The sequence below is a fragment of the Mobula birostris genome, chromosome 5, assembly GCF_030028105.1.
Source record: "Mobula birostris isolate sMobBir1 chromosome 5, sMobBir1.hap1, whole genome shotgun sequence".
NCBI lineage: Eukaryota > Metazoa > Chordata > Chondrichthyes > Myliobatiformes > Myliobatidae > Mobula > Mobula birostris.
The window spans coordinates 200,527,357-200,539,601 of record NC_092374.1 but is presented as its reverse complement, the minus strand read 5'-3'; the positions used below and the strand labels follow the sequence as shown (position 1 = coordinate 200,539,601).

General features: G+C 46.3%; 1 pseudogene; it reads right to left on the bottom strand.

The window, feature by feature from the left end:
- Positions 1-449: 449 nt before the first annotated feature.
- On the bottom strand, positions 450-8,154 carry LOC140197443 (E3 ubiquitin-protein ligase TRIM39-like; annotated as a pseudogene).
- Positions 8,155-12,245: the final 4,091 nt, after the last annotated feature.

The following is a 12,245-nucleotide window of genomic DNA, read 5'->3' as shown; positions in this document are numbered from 1 at the left end:
CTCACCCCCCAGTTTCTGACACATTTCCACCCCTCCCTCATCTACCTGGATCCACCCATCACCTGCCAGCTCTGTCTCCATCCTTCTCTCCCCCATTCTGCACCGGTCATCTCCTCTCTGACTTTCAGACCACATGAAGGGCCTCGAGCCAAAATGTCAACTGTCCATTTCCCTCCATAGATTTTATCTGACACGCCAGGAGTCTCCGGCGCTTCGTGTGTTACCGACACTACATGTCCCGTCTTTCCAAGATTCACCCTGACCTCCCTCTCCCAGTCAGCACCACCACCACTTGTCCCAGTTACCCGGTCAGTCCTGGTGGACTTTAGCACCCGGGGGAGCCGGGGAGCTCAGGACCCGCCGCCCGCGGCTGCTGCTGAATCCGCGGTGTTTCTGTTCCGTTGACGGATGCGGTGAACGAGTTAAAATTAATGGATCGATAATTCTCACATCGTGTTTATTTCACTCTGCGCACATTTATATTTACACTGACTTACTCCTGACGCCGGTCCCGGACCCGACCCGTTTACAGACCCGGAGCGGAACCGGAGCATATTCTCAAGTTTTCATCCCAAGTCTCCAAGAAAGGATAAAGTTTCTCCGTGAATTTATACCCAGCGAAGGTGTGGAGATGAGACTTGGTCTCCGCGTTGTAAAATGAAACTGTCCCGGACTGGTAACGGAGATAAACTCCCACCCTCCCGGGGATGGGGCCGGCAGGGAGCCGGGACACAGGGGAGGTGAGAACCCACATCTCGTCATCAAACCGCCCGATGATCCAGAATCCGGTCTCCGGACTCGGTGTGAACTCTCCCTTCCTCTCCACAGACTCTGCGGCGACTCCCAGATACCAGCGCCGATTCCCCGTCACCTCCACCTCCCAGTAATGTCTCCCCGATGTGAATCCCTCCGATCCCAGCACACAAGGCCAGTGTGTGAACCTCTTCCCGGTGTCAGGGAGATCCCTCCAGGTCCGGGTCAGTCTCACACTCTTCCGATCCTCAGACACCTCGAGCACCGGATGCGCCGTTTCCACATCCAGGGTGACAGAGACTGGGGGGAGAAGCAGAGAATTAGAGAGTCCCCGGGGATCGGGGGGAGACTCGGGCAGCGCGGCCCCGGGACCGGGGGAGAGGCCGCTCGGCCTCAGGCACAGTCGGATGTCCAACAGGACCCTTTCCCGGGTTTTACCAAAACAAAGCGGATGGACAACCAGCATCTTCCCGAGATTTTTCCTCGGCATGGAGTTCGGATTTTTCCCGATCAACACACACGAAATTCTGGAGAATCTCAGAGGGTCAAGCAGCATGTGTTAAGAGAGATGTGCAGTTGATGTTTCAAGCCGAGACCTTTCCTCAAGATTGGAAAGAAAGACGGGAGATAGCAGTGGAAACGGATATGAGGAATGGCTGGAGCAACAACTGGATCCAGATGAGGATGGGGTGAGGAAACACTGGAGGCATTTAAAGAGGAGGTAAGGCAGAATTCATTCGTTCTGACCAACTCACTTTAATGAACTAGTTCCATTTGCCTGTATTTGCCCATTTTTCCTTTAACCCTTTCCCAGCCACGTACCCATCCAGCTGTCTTTTAAATCATTGTAACTGTATTCACCTCCACAATTTCCTTTGGCAGCCTCCTGAGCTCCAGGAAAAAGTCCCAGAATATCCAGCCTCTCCTTATATCCCACACCCTCCAGTCTCAGTAACATCCTTATAAATCTGTATTATACCCTCTCAGTTTAATGACATTCTTCCCGTAGAAAGATCACCAGCACTGGACAGAGTGATCCAAATCATAAAGACCAGAGTTCAGAGTTCAATTGTGACACCATCTGTAAGGAGTTTGTACGGTCTCCCTGAGACCTCATGCCTTTCCTCCCGGTGCTCTGTGATTCATCCCTCAGATTGGGGAGGAGTGGACAGTGAGGGAAACCATCATTACTTGCAGTGGGATCTGGAGCAGCTGGAAAAATGGGCTGAAAAGTGTCAGCTGGAATTCAATGCAGACAAGTGTGAGCTGTTGCACTTCTGTAGGACCCCAGCGTAGGTCTTACACAGTGAATGGTCGGGCACTGAGAACTCTGTTCTACAGCAGATCTGGGAACACAGGTCCATAATACATCAAAAGCTTTTCTTTGGCCTTCATCAATCAAAGTATTGAGTACAGGAGATGGATGTTATGTTGAAGTTGTATGAGATGTTGGTTTGGCCTAATTTGGAATATTGTGTGCAGGTTTGGTCACCTACCTACAGGAAAGATGTAAACAAGTTTGAAAGAGTGCGGAGAAAATTTACAGGGATGTAGCTGGGACTGGAGGATCTGAGTCATAATGAAAGATTGAATAGTTTAGAACTTTATTCCTGTAACATGGAAGACTGAGGGGAGATTTGACAGAGGTATACAAAATTATGAGGGGTATGCTGTAACTGCAAGCAGGCATTTTCCACGGACTTTGGCTGGGATTACAACCAAAGGTCATGTGTTAAAGGTGAAAGATGAAAAGTTTAAGGGGAACATGAGGGGAAACTGTTTCATTCAGAGGGTCGTGAGACTGTGAACAAGCTGCCAGTGCAAGTGGTGCATGCAAGCTCGATTTAAACATTTAAGAGAAGTTTGGACAGGTACATGGATGGCAGGAGTTGGAGGACGATGGTCCCAGTGCAGGTCGATGGGAGCAGGAAGTTTAAAATTTTGGTATAGACCAGGTGGGCTGAAGGGCCTGTGTTGTTAGTTTCTATCACTCTGTGACGCTCGTACAAAGACATAACGGTTTGTAGGTTAAATGGTCATTGTACATTGCCCCGTGATTAGGCTAGTTTTAAATAGTTGGGGTGCTGGGTGGAGCAGGTCATTGGTCTGGGATGCCCTGTTTCACACTGTATCTAAATAAATAAATAACCTCTTCACTGTCCACGAAACCACCAACTTTAGAGTCCTTCACAAACCTACTAAACACGTCACCTACATTCTCTCCAAATCATTCATATGAATGATGAAAAACAGTGGACCCAGCACCGATCCCTGCAGCACAACCGCTGGTCACAGGACTCCACCCAGACAATTCTGTATCCTATTCCAGATCGTACTGTATCCCATGTGATCTAACTCTCTGCTACCTCGTCAAATCCCTCGCTAAACTCCATGGAGACGATGTCTACTGCACTTTCATCAGCTGTAATTTATTTATTGAGATGCAGCACGGAATAGGCCCTTCCGGCCCTTTGACCCCCACCACACAGCAACCCCTGATTTAATCTGAGCCTGACCATGGGACAAGTTACAATGACCCCCACCACCCGCAACCCCTGATTTAATCTGAGCCTCACCATGGGACAAGTTACAATGACCCCCACCACCCAGCAACCCCTGATTTAATCCGAGCCTGACCATGGGACAAGTTACAATGACCAATTAACCTGCCAACCGGTACGGGTTTGGACTGTAAAACCGGAGCACCTGGAAGAAACCCATGTGGTCATGGGGAAAGTACAAACTCCTTACAGGCAGTGACGGGACATGAACCCGGGTCACTGGTACTGTAAAGCATTGTGCTAACCATTATGCTACCGTACCGTCCATACAGAAAACCAAGCTGGTATCCCTGATTAGTCCTCGCCTTTCCAAATGAATGTAGATCCTGTCTCTCAGAATCCCCTCCATTAATGTACCCACCACTGACGTTAGGCTCACCGGTCTGTACTTCCCAGGCTTTTCCCTACAGCCGATCTTCAATAAATGTTCAACATTAGTCTCCCTCCAGTCTTCTGGCCCCTCACCCACAGCTATCGATGACACACATATCTCCAAAATGGGCTCCACACTTTCCTCCTGAGCTTCCCACAATGTCCTGGGATACACTTGATCAGGACCTGGGGATTTATCTAACTTTCTGCATTTTAGGACCTGCAGCACATTCCCTTCTGTAATGTGGTCGATAATGAGGTCAATGGTCTTCTGTAACACAGGAGAATTGTGGGCTGTGGAACTGGCACAGGAGTTGAGGCCTGGGACATGGAAATGATGACAAGGAAGGTTTAGAAGGATACGGGCCAAATGCAGGTAAGTGGACTGGGAGGTGATCTGACAGAAATATATAAGGTTATGAGGGGTGTAGATTGAGCAGAGGAGAAGGGGAGTGAGGAGACAGGAGTCTGAAGTGACTGTGGACTGAGGAGGGTGAAAGATGGCAGGCAGGTTGCTCCAGGTAGCAGAAGGGTGGGGAGTGTGGACCGGAGTTGGGAGACACTGGGAAGTGAATGACAGATGGAGACCAACAAAATGAAAATGTTGATCGCTAGTCGGAGCGAGGTTGCGGGGAAGGTTGGGAGATGGGAAGGTGGGAGACAGCTGTGGGAGGGTGAAAAACAGGAGCACAAAGGCCAACCTGTGCTGGAATCTTATCAGTAACGGAGGTTCCACTCTATCCGCCCAAAGGGGAACTCCCCAGTGGCCAAACATTTTGATTCCCATTCCAAAATGTCGGTCCACGGCTGCCTCTTGCGCAAAGATGAGGCCATCCTCAGGATGGAGGAGCAACACCTGATATTCTGCCTGGGTAGCCTCTGACCTGATGGCGTGAATATTGATTTCTTCTTCAGGTACATTTTTTCTCATCCCCTCCCCTCTTCTTCTATTCCCCACTCTGGCCTTTAACCTCTTCTCACCTCCCTATCACTACTCCCTGTGTCCCCTCCTCCTTCCCTTTCTCTTATGGTCCACTCTGCTCTCCGATCAGATTCCTTCTTCTCCAGCCCTTTAGCTTTCCCACCCCTCTGGCTTCACCTCTCACCTTCTAGCTAGCCTCTCTCTCCTCTCCCCACCTTTTTATTCTGGCATCTCCCCCCTTCAATTTCAGTCCTGAAGAAGGATCACAGCCCAAAACATCAACTTTCTCACTGTGAGGGAAGTAGGTACATGTGGAATTTGCTGCCAAAGGAAGCCGTATGAACAGGTATAATTAAAATATTATAAAATCAATTTAGACAGGTACAACGATAGGCAATGCTAAGAAGGATATTGGACAAACACACGGAAATGTGTCTGTGTCTCTGATGATGTATCCCACTCTGATGGTGCATTTGGATATTATCAATATATCAATGTATCAATGTGTGCATGTGCGTTGGTTGTATCAGTGAGTGTGTGTACACATTGAAGGTGAGGGTGTATATTGAACTATTTGTATGTTACAGAGTGTCTTCACTTGTCCAGTGTGTGTTGACAATGTGTGACATGTGTGTGAGTTGTTCAGATAGAAACCATGCACTGTGTCTGAAGAGAATAGTTTCCAGGTTACTGAGGGGACTAACAATGTGCAATGCTGAGGTTCTGACTACAGTCTGCTAAACCTTCGTGTGAATGTGTGTGAGGGAGATTTGCCAGACCAGTTATGCTGTGTTCACCAGTGTTAATGCTGGTTGGTGTGTCCGGGCTCAGTCTTCAATGTGGTGGTTTGATAACAACAGTGAGACTCGCGAGTCCAGCAGGGGGCAGAGCTGAGTCAATCAGACTGCGGTCACGGACAGGTCAGACACGGTGAGTGGCACGAAGGACTGGTGTATTTTTCTGACAACCCCTGTCACCACAGTGATACCAGATTTTTATCCCCTTTAATGTCATTAATGGAATATTAATTCCAAAGCTACTGTGTCAGGATTCAAACTCGTGCATTGGCTTGTTTGTCCAGTGCAAATGGGATCAGGATGTAGTGATTCACCTAACAGACCAGTGAATTGGTTGTATTTTGCCCCTGGTTTGGTGTGTTCAAGGGTCTGACATCTCCAGCTGACCATGTGGCAGTGACGTGCCCCAGCAGGTGGGGTTGGTGCCGGAATGAATCTGTATGTTTTACCTCGCTTAATGCTGTCCAACGCTTCTCCCAATGCAATGTCGAATAAATAGGGGCGATAGAATTTTTCAACCAGTAGGGCACCATCTGTCACTGACAATGTCTGTTGTCCATCACTAATCCTGTAAATATTATACATGTAGTTATAAACAGAACATCAGTGATATTTCAACTATTTTACAAATTCATACAGAGTTTCAGTCAAGACCATGTCCTACCTCCTCTTCCGATGAGCTTCCTCCTGAAATAAATAAAACACAGATTTCAATTGACTGAGACTGACCATTCGCATCCAAACAGCAGGAATCTGAGGCAAGTTATTACCAACTGCTGAAAATTCCCACTTACTCCCACTGACACACACGGGGATAAAGGGACACAGAACCACGGGAGTAAGTACAAGGAATGTGTATGAAATTTATACCATAACTGAGAGGATGGAACTTACAGGAGAGACTGGACAGGTTGTGCATTTTTATCTGGATACGATGTCAGGAAGGATCAGATGGAGGAATTTAACATTCCGAATGGATTTGATGTGATGGCAGTGGAGAAAATATTTCTCCTTGTGTCAGACCAAAAGTCAAAGATAAAACATCAGTTGGTTGTTAATAAATCCCACAAGAAACGTGGTGAAGAGAATATCAGAAACACACTCACAGCCTGTGACTGTAACTGGGTGTTACTCTGAGTATCAGGGGATATTATAGGTGGGAATCACAGAAACGATCACCAGCTCAGTGCTCTGATCAGAGTAACTCATTCCCGAGAAGGTTGCAGACTGTCCTGTCATGTACAGATGTTGTGGGTGGCCAGTTTGGGACAATGACAATTCTAAACAATTAAGACATTGACATGGTGGAAATCAGTTTCCAGCAACAGTATTTGTGACTGTGCACTTTTACAGAAGCAAACTGAAATCTCTCACCATGAGAAATATCACACTGTCTTGTTGCTCCATCTGTTCCTGTAACTTTGAGATTTCCTCTTGAATAGAATTTAAATTCTCTTGAATCTCTCGAAGATTTTTCTCCATTGGATTTAGAATCCTTTCCTCTTCTTCCCTGAGATCTCGGAGTGTGTGCTGCTCTTTCTCAGTGAGAATCTGGCGCAGTTCAGCAAACTGGGATGTGATGTGGGACTGAAGGCTATGTGTCTGTTCCTGTCAATGAAAGGAGACGATAGTTTACTATTTGAAACTATTTTTTGTATTTCTTTCTGACATGAAAGGTAACCATTCAGCCCATTAACGTCTCTGCTGGTTCTCAGAACAATCCTCTCATCACATTCCCCCACATCTCCCTGAAACATATACTCCGTGTCTGACACACTAACTCCGACCTGATTCACAGACCACCCACAATCACAAGGTTAATTACAGTAGCCAATTTACCGTTCAACCACGCAATGTCGGCTAAAGGAAGGTACTGGCTACGGAGAGAACATGCAAACTCCACGCAGACAGCTCCAGGGGTCAGGATCGATCCCAGGTTACTGGAGCTGCGGTACTCTGCTATTCTGCATTAAAGGGAACAAAACTACACAGCGAATTTGTAAATTCTGCTCTGGAAGCCTCACCCGAACTCCAGAAATCTTCTCTTTCTGTTGTTGCTCCATTTCCTCGAAGTCTAATTTCTTTTTAGTGAGAGAATCTAAGGAAGATTTAACCCGACCCTGGGAATCAGAGAGTAAAGACATTAGACCAAAATATGCAACTAAGTAAACAGCTGATCAAAACCTGGTTAGTTTTACCTTGTAGATTTTAACGGCTTCGTTAACCGGCATGAAGTTGTGAGACTTGTGTTCCCGCGCAGTCGCACAGATCAGGCAGATCAGTGTCTTGTCCGTCTCACAAAACAGCTTCAGTTCTTCCTCATGTTTATCGCAGTGAAGTTTACTTTCCTTCTCTTTCGGGTTCAGGTTTAGTTTTCGAGCTTTCTCAGACAGATTTGCTAAGGCCCGACTGGCCCTGAGGGTGCGGTCCGCAAACTCCTCTCTGCATTCCGGGCAGGAGTTTCTCTCCTCCCTTTCCCAACACTGTGTGATACAGGAGCGGCAGAAGTTGTGTCCGCACTCCAGTATAACCGGATCGGTGAAGAAATCCAGGCAGATGGGACAAATTGCCTCCTCGGTCCAACTCTCGACCTGTCCTTTCGAAGCCATGTTAACTCCGGCACTTCCTGGTTCCGGATCCTCTCACTTTCGGAGAGCTGCTGAACTCCTGCGGTACCGCGATTGTCCACTAGGGGCGCTGCAGTCTCGGGAATGAATGTTCCTTTTCAGTGAGCAGGAATCGTGTTCATTTCCACAGCAGGGGTCAGAAACACATCAAACAAGTCTAACATAGATAAAGCCGGAGAGAAGAGCAGTCTACGGCAGAACTGAAGGGGCAAGTCCTGAAAATATGTTTTAGCGGCCATTACAGAAACCTGGGTGCAAGGTGGGGATGACTGGGAATTAAATATCCAAGGGTATCAGGAATACGGAAAGATAGGCAGGAAGGCAGAGGAGATGGGGTGGTGCTCTTGACTTGGGATGAGATCAGGGCGATTGTGAGAGACGATATAAGATCTACGGAGCAGAATGTTGAGTCCATCTGGGTAGAGATTAACATAGACACATAGAAACATAGAAACATAGAAACATAGAAAGTACGTGCAGGAGTAGACCATTCGGCCCTTCTAGCCTGCACCGCCATTCAGTATGATCATGGCTGATCATCCAACTCACAACTCTGTACCTGTTTTCTTTCCATACCCCCGATCCCTTTAGCCACAAGGGCCATATCTAACTCCCTCTTAAATATAGCCAATGAACTGGCCTCAACTGTTTCCTGTGGCAGAGAATTCCAAAGATTCACCACTCTCGGTGTGAAGAAGTTTTTTTCTCATCTCGTTCCTAAAAGGCTTCCCCTTTATCCTCAAACTGTGACCGCTCGTTCTGGACTTCCTCAACATCGGGAACAATCTTCCTACATCTAGCCTGTCCAATCCTTTTAGAATTTTATATGCTTCAATAAGATCCCCCCTCAATCTTCTAAATTCCAGAGAGTATAAGCCTAGTCCATCCAGTTTTCCATCATATGAAAGTCCTGCCATCCCAGGAATCAATCTGGTGAACCTTCTTTGTATTCCCTCTATGGCAAGAATGTCTTTCCTCAGATTAGGGGACCAAAACTATGCACAATACTCCAGGTGTGGTCTCACTAAGGCCTTGTACAACTGCAGTAGTACCTCCCTGCTCCTGTACTCGAATCCTCTTGCAATGAATGCCAGCATACCATTCACCTTTTTCACCGCCTGCTGTACCTGCATGCCAACTTTCAATGACTGGTGTACAATGACACCCTGGTCTCATTGCACCTCCCCTTTTCCTAATCTGCCACCATTCAGATAATAATCTGTTTTCCTGTTCTTGCCACCAAAGTGGATAACCTCACATTTATCCACATTAACTTGCATCTGCCATGAATTTGCCCACTCACCTAACCTATTCAATTCACCCTGCATCCTCTTAGCATCCTCCTCACAGCTAACACTGCCACCCAGCTTCGTGTCATCCGCAAACTTGGAGATGCTGCATTTAATTCCCTCATCCAAGTCATTAATATATATTGTAAACAACTGGGGTCCCAGCACTGAGCCTTGCGGTACCCCACAAGTCACTGCCTGCCATTCTGAAAAGGTCCCATTTATTCCCACTCTTTGCTTCCTGTCTGCCTACCAATTCTCTATCCACATCAATACCTTACCCCCAATACCGTGTGCTTTAAGTTTGCACACTAATCTCCTGTGTGGGACCTTGTCAAAAGCCTTTTGAAAATCCAAATATACCACATCCACTGGTTCTCCCCTATCCACTCTACTAGTTACATCCTCAAAAAATTTCTATGAGATTCGTCAGACATGATTTTCCTTTCACAAATCCATGCTGACTTTGTCCGATGATTTCACCACTTTCCAAATGTGTTGTTATCACATCTTTGATAACTGACTCTAGCATTTTCCCCACCACCGATGTCAAACTTACCGGTCTATAATTCTCCGGTTATTCTCTCCCTCCTTTTTTAAAAAGGAATAGTAAAGGGAAAAAAAATCACTGTTGGGAGTTGTCTGTAGGGCATCTAATAACCACAAAATAACTGAGGCTTGTAAGAACGGAACGGCAGTTGTCATGGGGGATTTTAACTTCCACATAGATTGGGTGAATCATGTTGGTCAAGCAAGTCCTGAGGAGGACTTCATAAAATGCATCTGTGATGGCTTTCTTGAGCAGCATGTTATTGAACCAACAAGGGAAAATACTATCTTAGATCTAGTCCTGTGCAATGAGACAGGTAAGATTAATGGTCTTGTAGTCAGGGATCCTCTTGGAACGAGTGATCATAGTATGATTGAATTTCACATTCAGATGGAGGATGAAAAAGTTAGATCTAAAACCCATGTATTATGCTTGAACAAGGGAGACTACAGCGGGATGAGGGTGGAGTTGGCTAAGGTGAATTGGGAGCACAGGCTATTTGGTAGCACAGTTGAGGAACAGTGGAATACTTTGAAAGAGATTTTTCACAGTGTTTAACAAAAGTATATTCCAGTCAAAAGTAAGGACAGCAAGTGTGGGGAGAGCCAGCCTTGGATAACAAAGGAAATAAAAGATAGTATCAAATTACAAGCTCATGTGTCCCTTGGAAGAAGAGAAGGGGAAATTGATACAGTATTGGGTGATAAAGAAATGGCTGAGGCATTGAACGAATATTTTGTGTCGGTCTTCACTGTGGAGGACACATCTAATATGCCAAAGAAGGATGTTATGGATGAAATTGGAGGTGAGGACCTCGATAAAATCACTGTCGCTAAAGAGATAGTGATGAGCAAACTCGAGGGCCTGAAGGTAGATAAGTCCCCTGGTCCTGATGGGATGCATCCCAGGGTGCTGAAGGAATTGGCAGAGGTTATAGTAGATGCGTTGGTAATCATTTATCAAAGCTCTCCAGACTCTAGACTCTGGGCAGGTCCCGGTGGATTGGAAGACAGCAAATGTCACGCCACTTTTTTAAAAAGGATGTAGGCAAAAGACGGGCAACTATAGGCCAGTTAGCTTAACTTCTGTAGTCGGGAGAATGCTTGAAACTGTCAGTAAGAAAGAAATAGTGAAACATTTAGAAAGGAGTGGTTCCATTAGACCGACGCAGTATGGATTCAGAAAGGGCAGGTCCTGTTTGAGAAACTTACTGGAGTTCTTTGAGGACATAATGAGTGCAGTGGATAGAGGGGAACAGGTGAATGTCGTACACTTGGATTTCCAGAAGGCGTTCGATAAGGTGACACACAAGAGACTTATAAATAAGATACGGATGCATGGAGTCGGAGGAAGTGTTTTGGCATGGATAGTGGATTGGTTAACCAACAGAAAGCAGAGATTTGGTATGAATGGGTGTTTCTCCGGTTGTCAGTCAGTGGTGAGTGGGGTGTGGCAGGGGTCAGTGCTGGGCCCGCAGCTGTTTACCATTTACGTTCATGATTTGGGAGAGGGGACTGAGTGTAGCGTAGCAAAATTTGCTGATGACACTAAACTGAGTGGAAAAGCAAATTGTACAGAGCATGTGGAGAGTCTGTAGAGGAATATAGATAGGTTAAATGAGTCGGCCAAGGTCTGGCAGATGGAATACAACGTTGGTAAACGTGAGATCATCCACTTTGGAAGGAACATTAGAAGAGCAGATTATTATTTAGAACCATAGAAACTACAGCACAGAAACAGGCCCTTTGGCCCTTCTTGGCTGTGCTGAACCATTTTCTGCCTAGTCCCACTGACCTGCACACGGACCATATCCCTCCATACACCTCCCATCCATGTATCTGTCCAATTTATTCTTAAATGTTAAAAAAGAACCCGCATTTACCACCTCGTCTGGCAGCTCATTCCATACTCCCACCACTCTCTGTGTGAAGAAGCCCCCCCTAATGTTCCCTTTAAACTTTTCCCCCCTCACCCTTAACCCATGTCCTCTGGTCTTTTTCTCCCCTTGCCTCAGTGGAAAAAGCCTGCTTGCATTCACTCTATCTATACCCATCATAATTTTATATACCTCTATCAAATCTCCCCTCATTCTTCTAAGCTCCAGGGAATAAAGTCCTAACCTATTCAACCTTTCTCTGTAACTGAGTTTCTCAAGTCCCGGCAACATCCTTGTAAACTCTTTCAACCTTATTTATATCCTTCCTGTAATTTGGTGACCAAAACTGAACACAATACTCCAGATTCGGCCTCACCAATGCCTTATACAACCTCATCATAACATTCCAGCTCTTATACTCAATACTTCGATTAATAAAGACCAATGTACCAAAAGCTCTCTTTATGACCCTATCTACCTGTGATGCCACTTTTAGGG